The sequence below is a fragment of the Coenobita brevimanus genome, chromosome 52 (genome assembly GCF_032717465.1).
Source record: "Coenobita brevimanus isolate Jiangsu-jjx chromosome 52, ASM3271746v2, whole genome shotgun sequence".
Classification (NCBI taxonomy): domain Eukaryota; kingdom Metazoa; phylum Arthropoda; class Malacostraca; order Decapoda; family Coenobitidae; genus Coenobita; species Coenobita brevimanus.
Genome location: NC_137005.1, coordinates 36385578 through 36410541, shown reverse-complemented (window position 1 = coordinate 36410541; position 24964 = coordinate 36385578). Strand labels below are relative to the sequence as shown.

General features: G+C 41.1%; 1 pseudogene; it reads right to left on the bottom strand.

Moving 5' to 3' along the window:
- Positions 1 to 8530: 8530 nt before the first annotated feature.
- On the bottom strand, positions 8531 to 8645 carry LOC145400601 (5S ribosomal RNA; annotated as a pseudogene).
- Between the last annotated feature and the right edge of the window lie 16319 nt (positions 8646 to 24964).

Below are 24964 nucleotides of genomic sequence, written 5' to 3'. Positions count from 1 at the left end.
GGCCACAAACAAATCGCCTCAACGTCGTCCTGTCCCCCGCCATTCCACTGCCCTGTTCCCAACTCACACCCCCCTCTCTCATATACCTCTCCACCCCATCCCTCCCTCTCATCCTCGGCCTCCCCCTCCCTCTCCCTCCCACCACCTCACTCACATACACTCTCCTCGTCAGTCTCTCACCCTCCATAAAATCATCATCATCATCATCACCATCATCATCACCACCACCACCACCACCATCATCATCATCATCATCATCATCATCATCATTATTCATATCTTTTTATTTTTTTAATCTTTATTTTAATTCTCTCATTTCTTGCAGACCGTGCATAAATCGCTTGTTGAGAGATGTTGAGAGATTGTCCTATTACTTCATTAATTTTGCTTTTATTATACACACACACACACACACACACACACACACACACACACACACACACACACACTGTCTCTCTCTCTCTCTCTCTCTCTCTAATAAATACCAAGGACATTTTTTATCCCAGGACAATTGACGGACGGCTCGGGAAACACTGTCATTATTTCCTCTTCATTGCTCTTCTTCTCTCTTTTCTCTCTCCTCTTTTTGCTCTCTTCCTTGTACAAACCACACATCAATAACGGAGGCCTGTGATTGTGTGTGTTATTGCACTGAGCGTGTGTGTGTTTGGATTGGTTATGGTTGGGGAGAGAGAGAGAGAGAGAGAGAGAGAGAGAGAGAGAGAGAGAGAGAGAGAGAGAGAGAGCAGTGACCCGGATGTGTTATGTGAAAGAAATCTGTACTCTTGGTAGTTCTGAAAATTCCTCAACACCATTTCCTTAGCGATTTAGCCAAAGTAGCAGACCATTCTTCTATGCTCTTTATATTCTTCTATGCTCTTTACATCGTTCCAACAGCGACTTAGTTTCCATCAATAATATACCATAGGACACTGAGGTACAAGGCAAAGAATAAATCGCTTAGGAAAAGGTGTTAGGACATACAGGAACACTCAAGACTACTACATCTAGTACTACTATATCAATCACCACTACCACCACTACTACCACAAACACAATCACTACCACCATTATCTCATCCTCCCTCCCTCCTCCATCCTTACTACCTCTCCACCCCACTACACTACCACTACCACTATCAATACACATCCAGTACCACCACTACCACTACCACACTACCACCACCACCACCACTACTACTACTACTGCTACTACCGTACTATTACTGTTTCCACACCCCACCCCTCATTCTCCTGGTTCCCCCTCCCTCTCTCTCCTCCCTGTCTCTTTCTCTTCCCCTCCCTCTTCCCCCTCCCCCTCCCCTCCTCCCCAAAAAGCAAGATGGTGGGTGGACATGACGCCACCATCATTACGTGGACGGTACCTGGCCTCACCTGACTCGCTAATTACAGGTGCACGAGTCAGGTGGAGAGAGAGAGAGAGAGAGAGAGAGAGAGAGAGAGAGAGAGAGAGAGAGAGAGAGAGAGAGAGAGAGAGGTGGGGGGGAAGGAAAGCTGGTGAGTGAAGTGGAATGAAGAATGTGGAAGAGAAATGGTGGAAGGAGGGAAAAAGTGGAGAAGAGAGAGAGAGAGAGAGAGAGAGAGAGAGAGAGAGAGAGAGAGAGAGAGAGTTGTGATACATACATAGATAAATAAGAGAGAGAGAGAGAGTTGTGATACACACATAGATAAATAAGAGAGAGAGAGAGAGAGAGAGAGAGAGAGAGAGAGAGAGAGAGAGAGAGAGAGAGAGAGAGAGAGAGAGAGAGAGAGTTGTGATAAAAACAAAAAAATCAGAGAGAGAGAGAGAGAGAGAGAGAGAGAGAGAGAGAGAGAGAGAGAGAGAGAGAGAGAGAGAGAGAGAGACAGACAGAGAGACAGAGGGGGGGGATGGAAGCTAGTGGATTAGTGAAGTGGAATGAAAGATGTGGAAGGAGGGAAAGAGTGGAGAAGACGAGGTTGGAGGGAGACGAAGGAAGGAGGGAGAAGATGGAAGGGAGGAAAAAGTAACGTGTATTTGGTATGAACGGTGAGTATTGGTGCCCAGACGGTAACATGAGGAGAGAGAGAGAGAGAGAGAGAGAGAGAGAGAGAGAGAGAGAGAGGACAGGTACAAGATAGTGGGAAAACAGATTAGGGGAGACCGTGGGACAAATGCAGGGAGGGAGAGAGGAAAAGATAGAGACAGAGATGGAGGAATGGAGGGAGACAGGTATAAGGGGTATTAAAGTCCTGTTGCTGTTGTTGTTGTTGTATCAGGTTCATCTGAAAATATGAGCTCAGTGGATTTAAGTCCTTTTTATATCCTCCTTTCGGGGGATAGGCGTACAGTTGAGGAATATTTGTACAGGCAGTGGAGCCGCCTGATTATACTGGTGCCACTACATGAAGGCGTCCCTCTCAAGGATAAGAGAGAAAAAAAGGAGTCCACTGAAGTCATAAATTAAGCTCCGCCCAAAATTCATGACGTCACGAGCTAGGCTCTCATCTAGTGAGTGGCGCGCATCACTCACCAGATGGGCCTATCAATCATATCCCTTTTATTTGCCATTAACCAATCACTCCAAAAGCTATTCTCATTGGTATAATATATTGTACCTTGCCTCTCTAATTGCATTTATTTTCTCACTGCATTCCCGCTCAACCACTCCTTTGTTCATCCATCACCAGATATTCTCCCTTATCACTTTCATCCATAAAACTTAGTTCAATTTCCTTTCCAGTCATGCATGCTACTTCCACTAAAATGCTGATCGTTTTCAGTCTTATCGAGTAGACATACAGAAAAAGTTAGCACATAACCAAGGAGATTAAAGACAAATTAATATTTTATGCTTTATAACATAGCCAGGTAGGTCACAGACAATCAAATTAATATTTAATGATTTAATTTATAATTTTCCATATATCATATTAGTCTCACCGAACAGTATTATTGAACATGAACACTGTATAGGTTAGATTATTGCTTCACGAGAGAGAGAGAGAGAGAGAGAGAGAGAGAGAGAGGTTAGATTATTGCTTCACGAGAGAGAGAGAGAGAGAGAGAGAGAGAGAGAGAGAGAGAGAGAGAGAGAGAGAGAGAGGTTAGATTATTGCTTCATGAGAGAGAGAGAGAGAGAGAGAGAGAGAGAGAGAGAGAGAGAGAGAGAGAGAGAGTGGAAAAAAAAAAAAAAAAAAAATGACAATAAGAAGGTGGAGGGTGGAAGCGAGGGAAGAGGAAGGGAAGCAGGAAAGAAGAGAACAGGGACATGCCAAAAGGAATGGGAAAAGACATGAATAAAGTTGAGAAAGGGAGAGAAATACAAAAACACAAAAAATATAGATAGTGAAAATGAAGGGATGGGAAGCAGGGGAAAAGGATTAGGAAAGTAGAGGGAGGGAGGGAAGGATAAAGGTAAGGAAGAAAATGGAAGGAGGGAGGTGTGGGACGAAGTGGAGTGTGGAATGAAATGGTGAGAGGTATGGGAGACAAAGAGATGAAGGTAAGAGGGAAGTAACACTTGGGAGAAAAAGGGGAGGAAGTGGAGTGGTGATAGGTTAGGGAGGGAAGGAGACAGGTGAGAGAGTGAGGTTGATGAGAAAGAGGAGAGAGGTAGGTTATGGAGGAAAGGAGAAAACTACTGAACTGTGAACAGCACTTACTGCATTAAAATGATGCAACTCAAGTTATACATTGTGTTCACTTACTAGGACACTCCAAACTTAAAATATTCTATCACATAATAACATTGTACAGTACAGTACATTGACAACATAACTTGCAATCGTCACTTAATACATAATTACATATTAATATACAGTATATTATATACGGTATATACATACATAAAATAATATACCTATGATACATTTTCTTCTCAAAACTGTTCATCCAAATTATTAATACATCTACCAAACTGAATAGACTATTTTGTCATTATTACTCTTAACTGCTCAACATAGTTAATTTACAATTTTCTTCATCTTTTTTCCAGCATTCTTACAATTAACACCCTTACATTCTTTAAGTGCACGATTAAGCTCCCTAATCCTAAAATATATTCTGCACCTAACAAAAAAAGTTGCTACCTCTTTTGGAATGTATGGAGGCAGTGTAACCATTTGCATAACATGCTCAACACTTCCTTTTCCCTCCTTCAGTGATGTGCCATGGTACTTTCTGAATAGGTGCTCTAAATTAAGGAAGAAACTTCGATGTTCAGGATTAATTTTTTTCAAACCAACTTTGTTTATAAATGCATCCCAAGAGCTGCAACTATCATCAGTTAATGAGGTTCCTAATTCTGGATATTTGAATTTGAATTTGTGTACTACAAAACCAAGGAAATGGTCAAATACTTCTTTCTCGGGAAACGTAATATGCAACACCTCCTCACATTGCTCAACATGGGTTTCAAGTTCATCAGGTGTGGGACTAATCTCTGGAGTGAATACATATGATACAAGATTTCCATCACCATCTGCATTTTCTAACTCTTCTTTTGAAACTTCCTGTACACCACTTGCAATTAAGGGAGTAGATTCCACCTCTGCACAGTTTGTACTAGGTGAAATTACTGAAGTTTCTTTTCCCAGTAGGTAAATTTTCAAGCGATGTTGGAATGACAGTGGTGATGGGTGATCATAACATCTACCCATCCGGCGTATTACACTAAAAAAATGCTCCAGAACATCCTAATTTAACCTCCTTGTGAGTATATACCTTACATTAAACCTTTCAGAAAGGGAATCATACAGTGTCTCCAGTGACCTACATGAGAGTAAGATCCCTTTCTGAAATGAAAGAAACTTCCCTTTCACTCTTAAAGATTTTATGGTGGACACTGTGTCAGAGAGTTTCTTCATTTGCTCATCACTCTTTTGGAAGGCATGTCTTTTTCCATTTAAGTCTCTCTTAATGCTGCTATTTAATATATCAAACCAGTCATTTATTACTTGAATAAATTCAGAGGTTGAAGACCAGTTACTGCTCTTGCTGGTACCACACTGTCCAAAAAATGATATAGCTTTTGAAACAGTTTCTGATAGCAGCTGAACTGCAAACTTTACTCTTTGTCTCTGAGCTCCTTGTGCTGAAATATGATGATTAGTAAGTTTGTGAGCTACTTTCAGATTTCCTGTATCTACCGTCATGAGATCTATGACTGGGTTGGTATTAACTATGACAGACTTATCTGGAGTATGAAAGCCACTATCTAAAAAATGATTTCTCACAAGCTTGATGAGGTGTGGAACATCGGCAAAAACATGAATCTTTCTGCTGGGATCAAATGGATTGGTGAATGAATTTTGATTTTCATTAATACCCATCTTATTCAAGAGGTAGCTATTTGAACCACCCATGTCACATACAGTAGCATGAACTTCATACCCACTTTCTTCTACTGCTCTAATAATTGTGTTCAATAATTCTTCAGTAATTCTGGTATCAAATTCATAAAATATGACCTGCTTCCAGCAGCCTAATAAGCCTCTCACCATGACAACTTGAACATAATTATGGGGTGACAGTACACTTTCCTCAGCTCTATTAAATTCCCAGGCCTTGGTAACTTTCATTTCATCAAAGGAGAGTATACACACTTTTTCTCCTGGAGACATAGTTTCACCTTTCCTCTTCATTAGTTTTAAAACAATATCTAGCAAGCCAGGTTGGAAACTGAGGCATTTAGTCCACCTTTTCAAAGTTGAAACTGAAGGGTATGGTTATTTCAAATGTTCTCTAATATACTGATATCCCTTTGGACTTATAGCTCTTAAGGTAAGGGAAGATGTTATATCATCATATGACCACTTCCCAACAGGTTCATTGGTCAAAAAGTATTCAATTTGAGTATCTGTGAAATAAGGAGACAGTATATCTTTGAGAACATGATATTTCTTCATGCAAGGCAAGTGCACCTTTATTTTCCAAATTGGCTTTGCTAGCATTCAACTCATGTGAAGATACAATATCCTTATAATTATTATTACTGTTTCTTAAACCTTGCATTTCTAAAGCCATTTTATTCAACTCCTCTCTTAGTTTCTTGTTCTCTTCCTTTAGAATTTCAAGCTCTGTCTTAACTACTCCTAATTCACTCTCAAGTTCTGATTTCCATGGCATACAAACACAGCATGACCAGCAGATTTTCTGTGTAGACATACCATCACTTTGGGATTCAACTGTATCCTGTTCCATTGGCTGTAGCTGGGAAGGTTGTGCTGAATGATAATCTGCATGATCTCTCCCAAAGTTTTCTGATGTCTGCTCTTGAATAGAAACCTCTGCTTCCAATTGAACAACATCTGTAAAGTAAAGCAATTGTCAAAAAACAGAAAAAAAAAAGTATATATAATATAAAATACTGTCGAACTGTTTATTCCCTCCTTAGAGCTACCTAACTAGATATGGGTATGAATGCAATACTGCCTGTCTAATTTGCCCTGCAATCTATGATTGCAACTTAGGTAGGTCTAGATTGTGTTGTTTCCTGTTAAAATTTTTCGCTTATCACCCTCAAGTACATTCCCCACCCCCTGCTTCATTTCGATACTGATACAGTATTAAAAATAGTGTATAGTTACCATCAATGTTGGTGTTCACACACTCTTGCAGAATCTGGCGCCTCTGCTTCCTCTCTGCTCTCCTCCTCCTGTAAGAAGCACTGGTACCTGAAAATAAGTATATCATCTTTTTAAGATAAAAATTCTGTTTGCTTCTCTTTCCCTATCTCTATCATAACCTACCAGGCTTGCATCACCTATGCAAGAGAGGTAGCCAAGACATGGTAAAACACACTTCTCATATCAGTCACACCATTATAAGGCGAAATAAAGTAAGCAAGTACAGTAAAAATACCAAAAAGATCATACTGAAAATACAGGGCTGGCATAAAAAGAAAGCAATGAAACTTATGGAACATATGAAAATCTTCCCCCCCAAAGTGCCCAACTGAAGATCCCCCCCCCCACCAAAATTTTAATGTAAATAAACTACATAAGGATTAAATAATAAAACATTATTCCTAACCTAACCTACCCTACCCTACCCTACCCTAACCTAAGCCAACCTCACCTAGGGTTAGGTTAGGTCGGGTTAGGTTAGGTAACCTAACCTTACCTAACCTACCCTACCCTAACCTAAGCCAACCTCACCTAGGGTTTGGTTAGGTCGGGTTAGGTTAGGTTAGGATGAACTGAAGGTTTTCCCATACAGGCAAGATCATATGAAGATCCTCAACCCGACTAGATCATATGAAGATCCTCCACCCGACTAGATCATATGAAGATCCTCCACCCCAAACCTACTTGAGGGGGAGGATCTTCATATGATCCAAACTTATTTTTGTATGTTTATATTTTCAGTCCTTAAAAGTACCAAAATTTGCATAAAGTGTAGTTGTATATTGACAAATGAAGTCCAGGCATATAAAATAATCCTTTTGAAATCAAACATGCATTTCATTTTAATCACTAGCTAGACTTCCAACAGGAAGATTTTGGATGTGTGCTCCCACTCTTACTATTTTTGCAGTAACTATTTGGTAACAGTAGTGCATTTGGAGGATGCTTCTTCATCCCACTCATATGCCTATTTTCTCCCACTACCACCAAGTAGGTCTTACTACAAGGGAAATTGGAGAAACAATTCTCAGCATAGCAAAAGTTAGGTCCAACCTGTTCAATTCTCATACTAACATGTACAGTAAAAGACTTTAAATGCTTTGTTCAGCAGTCTCTTATCACTCAACACATTTTACTGTTAATACTGCATTAGGTGAAAAGGCAACCAATCAATATCCTACATTTTACTGTTAATGCTAAGTTAAGTAGCCTATAGGTGTTACCCGAGTGCAAGTTAAATATTACATACCTTCAGCTGAACTTCGTTGTGTTGGAAGTTCAACACTTGGAACAGCCCATGGGTGGAGTGGTCTGCATTTTTTTGGAGAAACATTTGCCTCTTCTTTCCGTAGTAAATACTCAAGTCTGTAATCAGTGTCCTTAAAATGGCGCGAGCACATGCGTGCAAAGTTTACGTTTATCTTATCTTTCCGTCTATATGCTCTTATCCACTTTTCACATGTTTCTTTATTTCTAGGAAACCTGAAGTACTTAATGCGTTGGTCTGTATGTTTTTGAGCATCACTTGAGCAGCCATAAACAGCACAAATCACAATTGTTCTGCACAAAGTTCGAGGCAACGTACTTACTCACCAGATGAGAAATGTTTACTGGTGTGACGTCATTGCGGGAAAAACAAACCATCCTTTTTTTTTCTCTTATCCTTGGTCCCTCTCCAGCACCATATTAAACTGTAATAAACGTAGTAGTAGAGAAGAGGCATGAGAGTGGGCTATAAACTCCACTTCGAAGTTGCGCGTTAGCAACACTGATATACAAAATTACGTTGGCAATGCACTTCTGTTATTTCCATTCATTGCCAGAAGCCATGTATCCCACACGGGGTGGCCAAGGGCTTAGAGTTAATTGTTTTACAGGGAGGGGCACTAATCCTCCACCAACACTTGACACGTAGGGATGCCAACAGCATCTGATGTTCCCAGGCGGTCACCCATCCAAGTACTAACCAGACCCAACGTTGCTTAACTTCGCTGATCGGACGGGAAGCGATGTACTCAACGTGGTATGGACTTCTGTTATTCTCTAGTCAAAAAAATAAATAAATAAATATAAAAATAATATCGTTTGAGCTAAAAATGTGAATATTTCTAAAATACGTCTATTTTGCTCCTTTAGTTGTCAATAGAATCCTGGGACATGCTAAAAGTACGACTATTTCGTTCCATCATATATAACACTTGGGTTGAGGACGTTTTCGCATCAGTGACCAGGGTTGCCAATCTAGCTTTTTTTTTTTTAAGGGGTGGTTTACGTATTTATTTAGCCAAATTTCAAAAGCCAGGCGTATGAAATTTAACTGTATTATAGAGAGATTGTTCATATGCAGCAGTAGTCTAGAGACTTTAGTTTCTGTGTTTATTTTTTTCAATTTCTGGAATTTTGTGTGCTAGCGTCTCTTCAGCATCCAATTTAGCGCTTCTTAAATTAGAAATATTCACAACCATTTAGCGCCAATTTTTGATGGTGTGAGGTATGAAATCTAGGTATAGGGTATACTGGGGGTTTAGTCAGTATTTGGTGCCTTTCTAAAATCGTAGCGTTATTACCTGCAATTTCTGGAGTTTTGCTTGCGGAGCTATTTTCTAGCATATCTAGCTCCTCTACCCCAGTGTTGCCAATTTAGCTTTTTCCTCGCTAGATCTAGCTCTTTTCCTTGTAATCTGGCGGGTAAATTTTCTATGTGCCGTTAGCTTTTTTTCTAGCTTTTTTTAATAAGCTGACTTACCTAGCAATTAAACTATGATTTGTGTTACTGATAATAGAAATACAGAATCATATAGTACAATCGTAAAATTGAAAATTAATTACTTTTGTATCTAGCCAGTAAAAACTGCATATTCCTTAGTAGGCTTAGTCGACCATTTTCTCTGGCATCGCTATAATGATTGGTCACGTACAGTAGGTTACAGGGAGGTTCTTGGATATGTGTGTTCTAGTCAACGACGCCATTATGTCTGCATCTCAATCACCATCCCCAATCCCTTGTCCTTCCCAACCACCATTCCCAATCCAGCTCCTTCTCGACCACTTTCCACTTCATCCCCAACCCGAGATCCCTCCCAACCTGTTCTCTCTTCATCTCCAACCCGCGAACTTATTATACTCAGTTATATTTTGTGCCTTACCCCCACACACCTGGCTTCATCTTCAGAGACAGACGCAGAATTATCAGTGTCATCACCCAACACTTAATCAGCCAAAATCCACCATCCCTGCCTCCTTCACCTTCCTTCCTGTAGCCACCTTCTACTTCATCGGTACACATAATCATCTCAGGTGTACGGCACAACGTAAGTTAAAATGCGTTAAAATTTTCGTGGAGTGGATGAGCATTATATCCCAGTGGAAAAAGTACAAAGCAATTCGACCTGGTTTACGAAGACTTGGAAAATCTTGTCATGAGTACGAAATACCACCTGATGCTCCAAGCAAGATCGGAACTCTCCAAACCTACAGCGAAGGTGAACCACAGACAAGCCTACCAGCACATCAAAAACTCAAGATAATGATGATGATGATGATTTCACAAAGTTGCTGTTTTTTTTGTTTTTTTTTAAAAGGTGAGTGTTTGTAGTTTAGTTTTTCTTAAATAAGGGGTGAGTGTAATTTAAATATCAGCACTGGTACACAGCAAATGCATGACATATAGAGTCCTCTTTGGGTATAAATATTTTATTGCCTAGCTACAGAAAAAACGAAATGTAATCCGTGGTTTTTTAACATTTTTGTGCAATAAAAGATTAATATTTCATGTCAACATACCTAGCTCTTTAGTGTTCCAATGTAGCGGGTTTTTGAGGTCCATCTAGCGGGATTTGTATTTCATAGTTGGCAGCACTGCTCTACCCATAATGTTCTCAGCTTGGTAAACGTTGTGGACGAAGCGTCGTGTTTAAACGAGTCTTTAAAAGGGTTACTTTCGTTGCTGAGGAGATTCTTCACAAAAATAAGGTAAGTGATTAATATTTAAAGGTTTGCTGGTACACTGGAGGCGGTTGTTGTATAAAATAAAAGTTGTTAATTGGCTGAAAAGACCGAGTACTGTCGCTGGCTTTGCAAGCATCTCACGTGGTGACGTCCATTGAAGGGTGCATGCTTCTCTGAACTGATAATTTCTTTCGTTTCTGATTTGGTTATGCAAAAATACACTTAGTTGTTGATGCTGTAGGGTTCAGTGATACAGTGCAGGTGTTTGGTTAACGTAGTAGGTGTGAATGGTGTTAGGCTTACGTTTGTAAATATTGCATCTCGTGTCGTTCATTTAAACAGGCATTTAAATGGCTTTCTTTCATTGTTGATGTAGTTGTAAGCCAAAAAAAAATTGGGGAAGTTTTTTTTGTTATTACGTTCAGTGATGAAGCCCAGGTGTTTGTTGTTGAAAATAGCAGTGGTAGGGTAAGAATGCTAAGGAGGTGAGCAGCTTGGCAGTTAGGCAGGATGTGTGTTTGCATTTTGTATCATTACCAGTTATTACAGAGATGCCTGTAACATTCTGTAGAACCAAAGAGGGTACCGGTAAGAGATATTGGTAACTATTTGGAACATCTTTGCCCCTGGGCATTAGATTATCGTACATTAAGTTAGGTATGGCTCGGCCAGATTAAATATCAACCATTTTATCTAGAAAGGGAAGTACAGGACCTAACCCAGTTTAAAATAACATTATAGCAAAGCCAGGCCAGCACACCCAAGCTTAAGATAACCTATTGAAAGCTGTAGTATTGTAATGGATAATACTGTATGTAATAATGTATGGTGAAATTATAGTTGAGGATTACAGTAATAATTTATTCTCTTCCAGTCACTCTAGGATTGTTTTATTGTAGGTAAGAAAGAACAACAATTAATCATGCAGAAACCCACTTAATCTACCTTAACCTAGCCTGACAAAAGCAAACTTAACCAGTAATTGGTGGGATAAGTAGCTACTGTGTAGGCATCTTTTGTCAAAAAAAAAAAAAAAATCAGACTGCAAGATAAATGGAATTATATTGGGAAACCAATATCAACAGGAGACAGTTGCAGGAAGATGGAAAGAAAGGAGAAAAGAAAACAACAATCAAATCGCCTAAGGCGCGGCTAATTGGTTGTGGGTCAAGCCCACGCCATAGAAAACCATGCCATGCAAATTAAACTTATGGGAAAAATGGCAAAGTCCCCTTTTTCACCTCACTTTTCCCCATTTTCCCCCACTATACACAGGCACACAATCAAGCAATCAGTCAATGCATGTATTACACACAATTTAAACACTAAGCAATAAATAATAAAGGGCATAAAATACTGAACGTACCTAACTCCGATGACGCTAGTGCTAAAGTGGAAGGGGTAGGGTTGGGGATTCTGAGGCAAGAGGTGCGTTTCAAACCTTGTTGCGCCCCCGCGCCATAGGTATTATATGCACGTGGTTCATTTTTTTTGGTTCAGGCACCTTGCCGTGTCATAGAAAACCATGGCATAGAAGTCTGCGCCATAGGTGACTTAACTGCATTTGGAAATAAACTGTTGACAATTCAGGTGATTTCCAGTCCTTGAAAGCTTGTGGCGCACTGGCCCCTTGTGCTGTGATTAGCCAATGTAGGGGTTATGTGGCATATGAAGGGCCATGAATCAATTATTTTCTTAGATGTGATGCAGATGCAGTGTTAAAATTAATGTGCAGTACTGTATTCAATTACAGTGAAGTGAAACCAGGTACACTCATTATTGAGAAAAAAATGTGGAGAAATTAGTCAGTTTTACTCCGTCTTTAATAATTATGTAGTGCTGGTATTATTTGTAGCCTGTACGTAACAAGTGCATCTAATACATTATGTTAGTGTACCATAAATGTTATGTATGAACATTAAATACGTTATGTGTACAGAATTCCAGTTTCATCAATAATCATGAATTATATGAAGCCATGACTAAAACTAAGGTTAATATAATGCATTGTATTACCTGGTACTGTACTGAGCCCAGATATGTGTTATGCATTGTTTTACCAGTTCATGAGCCTGATGCTTGCCAGAGACTCACCATGGCAGTATCATATAAGTATAAGCCTGATGCCTAGTGGGTAAGCATGAAAAGTTCCCACACCTGCTGTAGCATTCACACAACCAGTACAATTTAGCTGCTTCCTCCCAAAGGTAGCTTCTCTATCATCCTTGCTACTGGTCCTACTAAATGATTACAGTATATTCAGCGTAGGAGAAACTTTTTGAATTTTAGGGGTTAGATAGAGACTTTCTGTCGTTTTGGTACTACAAAAAGTCAGTGCAGTCAAATAATTGTAAGGTACATTATGTTGCCTTAAGTTTAAAGAACATGACTCATACCAACATGTATAAATCTTTTCACTTGATGTCAGCTCCTCCAAATTGTACAGTCTTGAGCCATTTCCCTTCTCAGTGCGTTATCCCAAATAAGTGCAAAAAATAATGTCATCCTCAGGCAGAAGGTGTTGATGCCTTGTAGATATGGCTTGCAGTATGATCCATCTCTTGGGTATTTGACAAACTGTGAGTTCTGTAGCAGTCTGATACCTATCGTAAACCCGGCTAATCCAGTGATGTACAGTATGTTCCGCTCTTGTAATATCTCTGCAGTTTTATTTAGGTGAGGAGAGCACCCAAGAAGAGAAGCGAGCAGTAATGATTGGCATAGCTAATCCTTCCAGTTAGAAAAGACTCTTGATATCTAAATAAATTTGTTGAGGTAGAAAGGGAAAAATTGAAAATACATCTTTGGGTGAAGAGATCATGATGAGGCAGTGAATGATGTGAAACTGACCATCAGAAATCAGTGAGAGAGATGTGTTAATATTTGTGCACAGTGCTGTAATATTTTTTGATGGAATGTACTGTAGAAGAGTACGGTATAGGCCATGCATGGTCAAGAGTTATCTGTTACTCCCAGTCCTTCATTTATACAATAGGTCAGCTCTGGAACTGTCTCCCTGTCTGTATTTCCTGCTTCCTATGATCTCTAGTCTTTGAAATGCAGTGTGTCTAGGCATCTTGAAATGAGTGGATCTTGAATTTGGCTCTCAGTTGTATTGTTTTTGTTTTTTCTTGGATGGAACGGTTTGCGGGCTCCTGGCCTTTGGTTCCTTCTGCCTTGCATAAAAAAAACTTATTGGTTAAATTTCTGCTTCACTTAGTGGTCAGGTTGATTAAAACTTGTCTTGCTTTTTATTGATTGGTTAAAACTTAGCCCGTTACTGAGGATCTCTCTGCTAGGTAAAGACATGTGACAACAAACTCAAATGAATTTTACTGTTTTGAGTAACCAAGATGTGTAGTAGCTACAGTGTTTCTCCAATCAACTGGGTTTCAGGATTGATTTGTTGTGTATGTGTGTGTGTGTGTGTGTGTGTGTGTGAATGAGGAAGAGCACTTCTACAGAGAGCAACTTTTTAACATATTACCATATAGGGTTACTGCACATGGAATTTTTCTGGGAGGCACTTTCTGTACCGCCTTTTATCATCCAGTTCATAATCGTGAGACTTGTTGGTTGAACCTTCGGGTTCCTCCCACGATTAACTTTTGAAATTGCTCACTATCAGCCATGACTGAAGAGGATGAGTCCTAATGGTCAAAATTGGTTCATCATTCTTTTTCCAGGTTCACCCAAATTATATACCGGTATTAGCCCAGTGTATAAGTATGGAAATATAATACAGTACAGTACATTCTTTGGATAAATATTTATCATATCTCTTCAGCACCATGAGCCTACTTGAAATTGTTTTCTTAGTCTTTCTGTACAGTGGCATATGGCCATACAGTCTGAGTTCATATGTACATACCGTACTGTATTAATGATTAATGTCATAGCATGATATGACTAATTACAGTTCAGCTGTTGGTTGCTTTTACAATAGACATACTGAAAAAAAGGAGCAGATAGGGAGAAATGAGTCAGTGTCTTTGAGTGTTCTTGTAAAGTCTGTACTGTACTGCTTGATATGTGATAGTTCTAAATACTGTACTGTATATCCTTTTCTAATTAAGAGACCATTTCTTGAAAACCAATTGCCACAATAAACTTTACTAGAATTTTAGCCCATTTAAAGTTCCATAATTGTATTCAGCAGAGAGCGGTCATATGAGCCTGAGAATGCTAATAAACTGGTACTGTATTTTCTTTTACACATTACTGTTGCATAATAGCGAGACATCTGCTGTTGTGGAGGAAGAACTGCAAAATCCTGAAGCAGAGAGACTAGAAGTGATGTAAAGGTCTGAGACAGAGGAAATTCTAAATATGTCTCATGGTGCTGTTTTGCATGAAAGTACTGGAATGTATATATTTTTCAGTGCGATTACATTAGATGCGCTATGAGTAACTAATGCAATACAGGCTAAGTTTAAACTCTCTGAAGCATTATCATCATCATCCAAACCTATTTTCCCACCTAGGGACAAGATGAAAGTTGTCCCAATCATAAGAGAGTAAGGTGACATGAACTTGAAGAAGCCATTAACTCTTGCATAACCATGGACTTTGAGGAGATACACCAGGATACTGTGTAGAAACTATGTGGTCTTATCAGTGAGAAATTTAAACAGATTGCAGTGGAGGGGGCAGAAAAGGTACACTATAGTTGTGATGCAAGAAAGAAAAATTGACAGTTAAGGTGTAAAAGGAGAGCTTCTCTGGAAGAAGGCATTTCCTCAGCTTCTTTACTAACAGTGATCTGAAATTTTGATGGAATGATACCTTTGCCTAAAATGTGATTGTTATGTAGTGTTTCATACAGACATCACACTCCATTGCTGGAACACCCCAAGAAACTCACAGGAGCTCATTAGCAACCATGACAGCAGAACAGTGGCAGAAGAGAAAGGATGGTAAAACTAGAACCTGTCTGAATTGAGGCTAAAAATAAGCAGAAGTATGTGATTTGCTCAGTGCTTAAAGTCATCCAAAGAAATGCACTGAACTGCTGTATGTACTCAGGCAAACTACTCCTTAACCTTGGACTAATATTCAGAAAACACTTGTTAAATTGGATCATTTAACAGTGCAGCAAAGACAGTTTCTGCTCATGCAATCAAGGTGTGTCAAGGAGCAATAGTTGGGTTGCCGTTGAAAAAATTTGTTTGAACATTGAAGACCTGGCAGACCACCATCTCCTGTTTCTTCAGACCACCTCCACTCATAGCAGTACGCTCTCGTCCATGGGTGTAGTCTTCACCCCAGTTATCGCCATTACAATCTGTACCATCAGCACCTCCACCTCTGCATCCAATCTTGCCTCCGGTTCCATCACCACCTCACCCATGCACGCTGCAAGATCCAAAATGCTTATATATCTTGTACATGCATGGTGTCCTCACTGTACTGACCTGACCCGAAATCAGCGTAAAAGTGATCTGTGAAAGTGCTGCGTTGTCCTGTCATGGGGTGAATTCCTGACTTGATCTACACTGGTGATGTTGACTGGCTTTGGTGAGTAACCAACATTTCTTCCTTGTTTTAACTCAGTCTGATGATGAATTTGTTCTGTTGGGAAAGAACCTGTTGCAGTGGAGGAGTTAATTAAAGCTGTCATCAGACTTCTCCAGTTTTAAATCTCTCCAGAGCTGAAGGAAATTTTTTGATAAGTAGCTGGGCCTAGTACAGTAAGTTAGTGAAGAAATACATCATTGGATTGAAGGATTTAACTGTATATTAGGTCCTCAGTACAAGTTGTCTTTCTTATTATTGAAATTTGCTGTGAAGTATAAAAGTTATCTCTTGAAGTTCCCGCTTGCCAGATTTTCCCAAGTACAGTAACAGTATTAATTGGACTGAAAAGGTTATGGTAATTTCAAACATACCCCTGACTTAAAACGAGGACTTGATGTACTTTACTGTATTTTCCATGTCTCTGTGTTATAAATGTATTTTTAAGTTTGTAGTATTTTTCTGTAATGGTGTCCTTTTTCTGTTTCACTTGCAGCTAGGTGTATGTTTGTTTTTTATTTTTCATTTACTTGTACTTTGTTTTTTTCAATATGCGCCCACATTGAACGTTTACACTTGCCCAAAATGTTTGCTGATGATACTCACATCATTATCAGGAATAATATTTTAAACTTATAGTACCAGGAAAGTTCTTGTCATAATTTACCTCTTTTGACATTTGTTTTTTTGTTACGTGGTTTGCAGTGTATCACAGGGAAAATGCCTGATAAAGTTCCATTTCTACCCATAAAACTAGTCTGCCAGTTTCTCCCATGTTGCAATACTTGATACCATTTCCATGATTAAAGGTGTGATGTTGTAGATCACCTCTTCTTATTGTACAGAGGGCTTCCCACTGACTTGTTCACATTGCTATCGAGATTTCATCCCATTTAAAGAAAAGTTAATGTATGCGAAATGAAAACTAAATTACTGAAGGAGATTTGGAAACTATAATGGAGCAGTATTAGCTATGAGGATGGAATGGTACACTGAGTGAGGAATTCTGTCTAAATTTCAGGTTTAGAATAGGTTGTATCATGAAACCAAGATTGTACAATGTCTGTATGGATGGTGTCGAATGTCTGGATAGAGTGGCCTATCCCAGAACCCCCTTGCTGTTGTTAAAAAAGGGTAATTGACTATAGGCTTGAGTGATGAAGTACTGGATGGGTGTTTAACAGAGAGGAAAAATCTAGAAAAAATTGAAATCTGAGAGTTTTTAAATCTGGGAAGTAAATGAACAGGAATTGTCTGTGTGTTGTTTTGGTACTTTGTTACTATAGCTACCTTTTTATTTTTATGGAAGGAAGAAGGAACTAAATGCCAGAAGCCCATAAGATCGTTCTCTCCAAGAAAACAAAAACAAAAACAAGATAACAGAGAGCCGAATTCAAGATCTGTTGATTTTGAGATGCCTGGATACACCGTGTTTGAAAGACTGGAAGTTATAGACCTAAAATTCCGGTCTTTCTATCTTGAATACCGAGTTGTAGTAATAGATTAACGCAAGAATATGATGTTAGTCATGAAAAAGTGCAATGGAAAAGATGTAGAGCAGTGGCATCATCTTTTTATTGCTGCCAGTGAGCTGTGTGATATAAGCTCCATAAGAAGTATAGGATATGAGACATGAAATTTGCAGCCCTATTTTTTATTGAACCCTAGGCTCAGCTGGCCGTGAACCCTTAGGACTGCTGGAAATCGGTCGCTTCAACCAGTTGCTCCTAGAGAGCTTTTGTGTTGAGTTTATGTTGAAGGATTTACAATATTGTGATAGTGACATACTGTGGTGCAATAGGTGAGTGTGTTGTGATATGGGGGGCTGCACTGCATTATGGGCATAGCGGATTGTTTGAGTTGTACTTCTGTGTTGTAAGAGTGAGGGGCGTGAAGTGAGTGTGTGGTGGTGTGGGCCTGCATTTCAGAGTGGACAGAGTGGATTTTTTGCCAGTTGTATCATATGTTGTGATAGTGTGGTGCATAAGTTGAGTAAGTGTTGTAGTATGGAGGGCTGTAATGTATTGTGAGCAGAGTAAATTGTTTTTAACTTATGTATCGTGTTGTTTCTGTAATGGGGAAGGGTGGATATGGCATAAATAACAGCAAAGGTGGATGGGTTTGTTAGGTATTGTTGAAATCTCTAAAAGTCTTCGATTTAGCAAGGCCTCTAGATAATGGGTGGATTTCCTAAGTGTTCTGTATCTCTCTGTCTGTCTATCTTTGTCTGCCTGTCTGTCTGTCAGCTAATCTGTCTGTCTATCTGCAGACGCCTTGATCCTGCAGTGGTTAGCTACAAACGAACTGCCTTCACGTCACCTTGTCCTTTGCTATCTGACTGCCGTTTCTCCAATTCACATCCTCTCGTTATACCTTCCATCCCTCACTCTTATTCTCGGACCCTCCCACGCCCTCCCCCCTCCACCTCATTCACATGCACTCCCTGTCAGTTTCTCATTCCCCATTCTCTTTACTTAAGCTTTCAAATATAATCTTCCGCTGTCTGCGCCTGTTAGGGATTTTAGTGTGAGTATAGAGAGAAGACATTATTGAAGGAAACCCACCAGTACGGTACTTTAAAGGGTCGAAAGTTTGGTTCGATAAATTTGTATGTAAGTTAACCCTACATGCTAGAGGGTTGGCAGTATGATTAAAAAAAAAAAAATGTGGAGCTGTATTTCCATCCCTACTCAGTAACGATTCCATCCTCCCATGCAACACCACCCCCTCCCATGCAAAACCATCCCCTCCCATGAAACACCACCCCCTCCCATGCAAAACCATCCCCTCCCATGAAACACCACCCCCTCCCATGCAACACCACCCCCTCTCGTTCTGGTACACTCAGCAATCTTGGATATTTACAAAACTTCTTACAATATGTTTGACTTGGGTAAATTGCAGAGGCCAAGATGATCATTTACAACTGTTGCACATTGCAGTAATTATTTTTTTAGTGCGTATGGAAAAGAAAAAGGCCTAGTTCTGCAGCGTCATCATAATCATTATCGTCTCTCTCTCTCTCTCTCTCTCTCAGCATTAATGGGGCTCATGTCAGTTCTAATCAGAATGTGTCCAGTCACGTCGCGGCTTCCATCCACCTTCCACTTCCACCTTCCATCCACCTTCCACTTCCACCTACCTTCCACTTCCACCTTCCATCCACCTTCCACTTCCACCATCCACTTCCACCTACCTTCCATCCACCTTCCACTTCCACCTTCAACCTACCCTCCACTTCCACCTTCCACGTCCACCTTCCACGTCCACCTTCCATCCACTTCCACCTTCCACGTCCACCTTCCATCCACTTCCACCTTCCACTTCCACCATTCATCCACTTCCATCCTCCATCCACCTTCCACTTCCACCTTCCACTTCCTGCTGGCTTCTTTAGAATTATTAAGATGTTGAACCTTCTTCTGTCTTCGAAGTCTCCCTAGCACTTCTGCCTTGCTTGATGATGATGATGATGATGATGATGATGATTATGGTGGTGGTGGTGGTGGTGATGATGATGATGATTATGGTGGTGGTGGTGGTGGTGGTGATAATAATGATGATGATGATTATGGTGGTGGTGGTGGTGGTGATAATGATGATGATGATGATGGTGGTGGTGGTGATAATGATGGTGGTGATGATGATGATGATTATGGTGATTATGGTGGTGATTATGATAATGATTGTGGTGGTGGTGAAGATGATGATGATTATGGTGGTGGTGGTGGTGGTGATAATGATGATGATGATGATGGTGATGATGATGATTGTGGTGGTGGTGATGATGATGATGATGATGGTGGTGATGATGATGATGATGATGATTATGGTGGTGGTGGTGATAATGATGATGATGATGATGATGGTGGTGGTGGTGATAATGATGATGATGGTGATGATGGTGGTGGTGATGATGATGATGGTGGTGGTGATGATAATGATGATGATGATGGTGATAATGATGATTGTGGTGGTGGTGATGATGATGATGATGATGATGATGATGATGATTGATGGTGGTGGTGGTGATGATGATGGTGATGATGATGGTGGCGGTGGTGATGGTGGTGGTTGTGGTGATAATGATGATGATGATGATGGTGGTGATGATGATGGTGGTGGTGGTGGTGGTGGTGGTGGTGATAATGATGATGATGATGGTGGTGGTGGTGATAATGATGATGATGATGATGATGATGATGGTGGTGATGATGATGATTGTGGTGGTGGTGATGATGATGATGATGATGATGATGATGGTGGTGGTGGTGATGATGATGATGATGGTGATGATAATTGTGGTGGTGATGATGTTGATGATTATGGTGGTGGTGGTGGTGGTGATAATGATGATTGTGGTGGTGATGATGATGATGATTATGGTGGTGGTGGTGATAATGATGATGATGATTGTGGTGGTGGTGGTGGTGATAATGATGATTGTGGTGGTGATGATGATGATGATTAAGGTGGTGGTGGTGATAATGATGATGATGATGATGATGGTGATGATGATGATGATGGTGGTGGTGGTGGTGATAATGATGATGATGATAATGATGATGATGATAATGATGATGATGATGATGATGATGATGGTGGTGATGATGGTGATGATGATGGCTAAGTGGCACGTGTTTTTCACCACACTTCCACGAGTGGTCTTCCATATGTTGTGTCAAGTAATAGGAAGACAGGAAGAAAAATTGTTAGATGCTGTACCTGTTGACTCTTTAAAGGAATACATAGAGAGATAAAATAGATTTGGATAAATAGTCTTGCTTGTGTGTGTGTGTGTGTGTGTGTGTGTGTAAAATAAATATATGGAATGTGTAGGAAATGGTGTAGATAAATACCAGTAGGAGTTATTGTGTGTGTGTGTGTGTGTGTGTGTGTGTGTGTGTGTGTGTGTGTGTGTGTGTGTGGTCCAGTGCCTGTAGGGATGGGTGTAATAAGAGGATTGGATACCACGTGTCTGTTTCCCCTCTCATTTACCAACTCTCTCTCTCTCTCTCTCTCTCTTGGGTGGCAACAGATACATTGTTATAGTGCAAACCACGTGACATCGTTGTGTGGCAGGCGAATCGTAGAACGGGTCACCTTCCGCCATGCTTACTTATAATTTATTTTTTTTACTTAATTTCTTTCTCTGGCTGCCGACTCTGTGTGTGTGTGTGTGTGTGTGTGTGTGTGTGTGTGTGTGTGTGTGTGTGAGAGAGAGAGAGAGAGAGAGAGAGAGAAATTTTACCTTTTTCTAAAATGACGAATTCGTTTATACATATATATGGTCCGAAATTAAACAGAGAGCGATATCTTTCGTTCCGGGGGCGGCTCAGTCTGCTGGTGTGGGCGTGGGTGTGGCAGTGGGAGTAGGAAATGTATAAATAATGCAGGATAGACTAATAAAGATGGAAGAGCGGTCCGAGCAACACAAAAGGAGTTACCCAGTGTAATAAACAAAATAAGTTGCTTAGGAAAAAGTGTTAGGGAGCGTCCTTAACCGTTGAAACAGTAGATTAACCCTAGAATTCTCTGCTAGTCACGAAGAAGTGCTGTGGAAAGGATATGGAGGTGTAGCATTGTCTTTTTCCGCCACTGGGGTTTGTAAAAGAAGGTGTAAAATATCTGGGCCAAGTTCAGGTGAAAGGAGTATACCTGGCGATGTTATTCAGCTTAGCAGAGACTTAGGAAAGGATTAAGTTCTTATCTGTGTCTCTCTACGTCTCCCCCTTTCTTCTTTTTCCCCCTCATCCCTTTCTTCTTCCAACTCCCCTTTCTTCTCTCCCTCTTTTCCGTTTCTTCTCACCCTCTCTCCCCAATCTTCTCTCTCCCCCCTCTCCCCTATCTTCTCTTCCCCTCCCTCTTTTCTTTCTTCTCTCCCCCTCCCTCTTTCTTTCTTCTCTCTTCCCCTCTCCCTATCTTCTTTTCCCCCTCTCCCCTTTCTTGTCTCCCCTTCTCTCACCCCCCCCTCTCTCCTTCCCTTCCCTTCAGTCCTTCCTTTCTCAGTCTCCTTCCATGCATCTCTCCCTTCCCCCTCTCCCTGCCCTCCCCCTCCACCCTACTCATCTTCCTTTTCCTCTCTGCCAGATAATCTCCCCTCCTCTCCCTTCCCCTTCTATCTTCCCCTCCTCTCCCCTCCCCTTCTATCCTTCCCTCCCACTTCCTCTTGAGTACATTCTCTCCTCCTCCTCGTCCTTTCCCCTCCTCCTCCCCTCAGCTCCCCCCCTTCCTCCTCCTCTTCTTGAGTAAATTGCCTCTTCTCTCCCCTCCCCTCCCCTCCCCTCCCCTACTTTTTTCAGTTTCATTTTTTATTGGGATGGTTAGTACCCTCTCTCTCTCTCTCTCTCTCTCTCTCTCTCTCAGCATCCGTAATCTTTCTCTGTGCATCATACCCACTAGCACCTCTCTCTCTCTCTCTCTCTCTCTCTCTCTCTCTCTCTCTCTCTCTCAGCATCCGTAATCTTTCTCTGCATCATACCCACCAGCACCTCTCTCTCTCTCTCTCTCTCTCTCTCTCTCTCAGCATCCGTAATCTTTCTCTGTGCATCATACCCACCAGCACCTCTCTCTCTCTCTCTCTCTCTCTCTCTCTCTCCCCCTGTGTGTGTGTGTGTGTGTGTGTGTGTGTGTGTGTGTGTGTGTGTGAGGGACACCCACTATCATCAGGCCGGGGGGGTGTTTGCCGACGAATTTTGCATGCTGGTACGATCGGCACGCAGGGGAGAGAGAGAGGGGGGGGGGAGTGGAGAAGAGGGATAGGCAGGGAAGGGGAAGGTTGATGATTGGAGAGAGAGAGAGAGAGAGAGAGAGAGAGAGAGAGAGAGAGAGAGAGAAGCACTGGATATATTTCCCTATTTCCCTCTCTCATGAGGGATAGAAGAGAGAGAGAGAGAGACAGTGAGTGGGATGGAGAGAGAGGTAGTAGGAGGGGAGAGGGGGATTGATTGGAGAGATAGAGAGGGGGAGGGAGGGAGAGAGGAGAGATAAGAAGGAGGGAGGGAAGGAAGGAGAGATAAGAAGGAGGGAGGGAGGGAGGGAGGGAAGGAGAGATAAGAGGGAGGGAGGCAGGGGCAGCAGTGGGCCTGTCTCCCCCTCCCACAGCGTAACACTATATGGAATGGTTAAGTGGGGGAGGTGAAGGTACTGCCAGATTCAGGCTTGTTGTGAGAGGCTGTTGTGTTGTAAATAGAACAGAGAGAGAGAGAGAGAGAGAGAGAAGGGAGGGGGGTAAAGGAAAGGCTAGAGTTTTGATCTATAATAGAATCACATGGGGGTCACCTCGTGTGTGTGTGTGTGTGTGTGTGTGAGAGAGAGAGAGAGAGAGAGAGAGAGAGAGAATAACCATCCTTTCACCCAATAAAGTAATCTTTGTCACCACATCACCAATACTCTCAGTGTTGTGTCCTAGAGAGAGAGAGAGAGAGAGAGAGAGAGAGAGAGAGAGAGAGAGAGAATAACCATCCTTTCACCCAATAAAGCAATCTTTGTCACCCTACCACCAATACTCTCAGTGTTGTGCCCTGCTTCATATACTGAGGGTCATGAGAGAGAGAGAGAGAGAGAGAGAGAGAGAGAGAGAGAATAACCATCCTTTCACCCAATAAAGTAATCTTCTTCACCACACCAATACTCTCAGTGTCATGTCCTTCATATACCGAGGGTCGTGCCTGTGGGTTAATATAAGAGTGAGTTTCATTTTTACCTCGAAATTTGGGAAGATAACAAAAACTGTGATTTATGGGAAGGTGTGGATGTTTATGTGGGTGTAGTCAGGATTCCAGGGGCTGCAGTGGTGAGTGGATGAGTGTGCGGCCCATGGATAGCTGTGCCTGTCTTTGAATGGAGTTTTTATTTTTAACATCTTCAGTTATTTTTTTATTTTCCCCAGTTCGTGTGTGTGTGTGTGTGTGTGTGTGTGTGTGTGTGTGTGTGTGTGTGTGTGTGTGTGTGTGTGTGTGTGCGTGCGTGTGTGAGTATCTGTGCCTGCCTTTGACTTTTAACATCTTCATTTATTGTTTGTTTTCCCCAGAGAGGGAGAAAACGTGTGTGTGTGTGTGCGTGTGTGTGTGTGTGTGTACATTTATTTTCTCCAGGTTTGTTCATCTTATTGTTTTTCTTTTTGAGTCTTGTTATTCATCTTATATAATTTCTTTCTCTTTCCCTGATCCTTCTTCATTTCCTTTGGTATTTTTATCTGATTGTTTTTTTCCGGCCATGTTTTCCTGTATAAATTTTTCTTTTTGCCAATTCTTAAAAATTTATTGGCGTCCATATTCTCTCTCTCTCTCTCTCTCTCTCTCTCTCTCTCTCTCATTTCTTCTTCCCTTTGCCTCAGCTCTTTCTCTCATCTCACATCTTCCTTCCTTTGCTTCTCCCTTTACCTTTCCCTCTCTCCGTATCTTCTGCCGCCCCTTATTAATTTTCTCCCTCTTCCTGCAGTTCACCTTTTCTCCCTCTGTTTTTCACATCCTCTCTTCTCTCCCTCCCTCCCTCCTTCCCTCCCTCATCATCTACTGTACAGCTTTCCTTCCCTCCACCCTGCTCCCTTCCACCCCTCATTCCATTCTCCCTCCCTCTAAGTCTTTCTCTTTTCCTCATCTGTTTCTCCCTCTCCCTTTCCATTCCTTCCTCCCCCTTCCCTTCTTACTTCCCCTCCACTTTTCCCTCCCTTTCCCCCTTTTTCAGTCTTTCCTATGATTTTTCCATGTCAGTTTTTCCATGCTGCCTGGTGGTTTTTCTCACTTTTTCTTGCCAGTTTTTCTTGGAGGGTTTGGTGTTGGGGGAAGCCTTCTTGCTTTACTATCCTTATCCTTCAGCATGTAGAGTTAGATCTTGTAGTCATAGTCTACTCTGTAACAAACAGCCTCGAAAGGACAAGAAGGTCTGTTGCT